Source organism: Elephas maximus, chromosome 8 (genome assembly GCF_024166365.1).
Source record: "Elephas maximus indicus isolate mEleMax1 chromosome 8, mEleMax1 primary haplotype, whole genome shotgun sequence".
In the NCBI taxonomy this organism is placed as follows: domain Eukaryota; kingdom Metazoa; phylum Chordata; class Mammalia; order Proboscidea; family Elephantidae; genus Elephas; species Elephas maximus.
In genome coordinates, this window is record NC_064826.1 from 134,494,510 (window position 1) to 134,496,313 (window position 1,804).

Genomic DNA, 1,804 nt, shown 5'->3' on the forward strand with positions numbered 1-1,804 from the left:
GGGAAGCAAGCAGAGAGTTGGGGACCTCTGAAAGATGCACCTGGAGCAGATCACATCCTTTGGACCTGGGGTCCCTGTGCCCGAGAAGCTCCTTGACCAGGGCAAGATTGATGACAGGGACCTTCCTTTAGAGCTGACAGAGAAATCCTTCCACTGGAGCTGATGCCCTGAATTCGGACTTCAAGCCTTCCAGACTGTAAGAGAATGAACAACCATTTGTTAAAGCCATCCTCTTGTGGTATTTCTGTTACAGCAGCACTAAATGACTAAGACGCTTACAATCTGTGAGCTGCATGCACACCATGTGACTTCCCCTAGTCACTTTCATTATCTGAGAAACAGATCTCAAAATCTCATACCTTTAATCAAGTGTTTAAATGTTATGTCCAGATGAAATGAATAGCACACATTCCGTCATTAAAAATGCATTTAATAACAGTTGGCTGCTCTCATTTCCCCTAGAAATACATTTTATTTTATCACCAAACTCATTGGTTTAATTCAGCCTGGGAGTTTGTGATTTTTTATAAAAGACTCTGCCCTTATGAAATGTTTTCTGAAGTGCTCTCTTCATATCCTTATTCCTTAGACTGTAGATGAAAGGATTCAGCATCGGAGTCGCCACGGTATACATGATGGCTGACAGAGTGTCCCTCTCAGGGGTATGAGAGGAGGAGGGGCTGAAGTAAACAGCACTGGCTGTGACATAGAACAGCACCACCACTGACAGGTGGCAGATACAGGTGGAAAAGGCTCTCTGCTTCCCTTGAGTACAAGTTATCTTCAGGATGGTGGAGAAGATAAATCCATAAGATATGAGGATGCAGATAAGGGGCGTGAGAGCCAATAGAATTCCCACTGTAAAAATGACCATCACATTGAAGGAAACGTCGGAGCAAGAGAGCTGTAGTAGTGGGTCGAGATCACAGAAGAAATGATGGATGACGTTGGAGGCACAGAGGGACAGACGTGCTATTAGGACAGTGTGTAGGAGGGCATGAAGATAGGTAACTACCCAGAGTCCAGCCATCAGCTGGACACAGAGGCGAAGAGTCATTAGGGTGGTATAATGTAAAGGGTGGCGTATTGCCACATACCTATCACAGGCCATCACACAGAGAAGGAGGCTGCCCGTATTCACAAAAGAAATGAAGAAGAAAAGCTGAGTGAGGCAGGCTGAGAAAGAGATAGTTTTTTTTACCAGCCAAACTGTTCACTACCATTTGGGGGCCTATATTGGAAGTAAAACAAATGTCAACAAAGGCCAAGTTGCTAAGAAAGAAATACACAGGGGAGTGGAGGCGAGAGTCAGAGCCAATAGCCAAGATGATGAGCATGTTCCCTGACACGGTGACTAAGTACATACAGAGGAACAGTACAGACAGGAGGTGTTGCTTTCTGCAGAGCTGGAAAGTCCCAGAAGGACAAATTCACTGATAACTGTTAGGTTTCCCCTTTCCATCTTCCCAATGAATCTAGAAGAGCAAAATATTACATTGTAGAGACCATCTCATTCTCAAGGATATGTGTGCGTGTGTGTGCTTGAGTGTGAGTGTGTATATAATAGAGCACATTTCAGACCCTGCTTGCTTGAAAACTTTCCAATTGCATCTTTTATTTATGATAAGGTTGTTGTTTATTGTGTGCTGTTAATTCTGTCTTATAGCAACCCTTATGACAGAGTAGAAGTGCCCCATAAGGTTTCCTAGACTGTAATCTTTACAGGAGCAGATTGCCAGATCTTTTCTCCTGCAGAGCTGCTGGGTGAGTTCAGAACATCAACTTTATGTCAGCAGTCCAGCAC

At 44.1% G+C, this 1,804-nt stretch overlaps 1 pseudogene; it reads right to left on the minus strand.

Moving 5' to 3' along the window:
• Positions 1-496: 496 nt before the first annotated feature.
• LOC126081629 (olfactory receptor 1C1-like) lies at positions 497-1,462 on the minus strand (annotated as a pseudogene).
• Between the last annotated feature and the right edge of the window lie 342 nt (positions 1,463-1,804).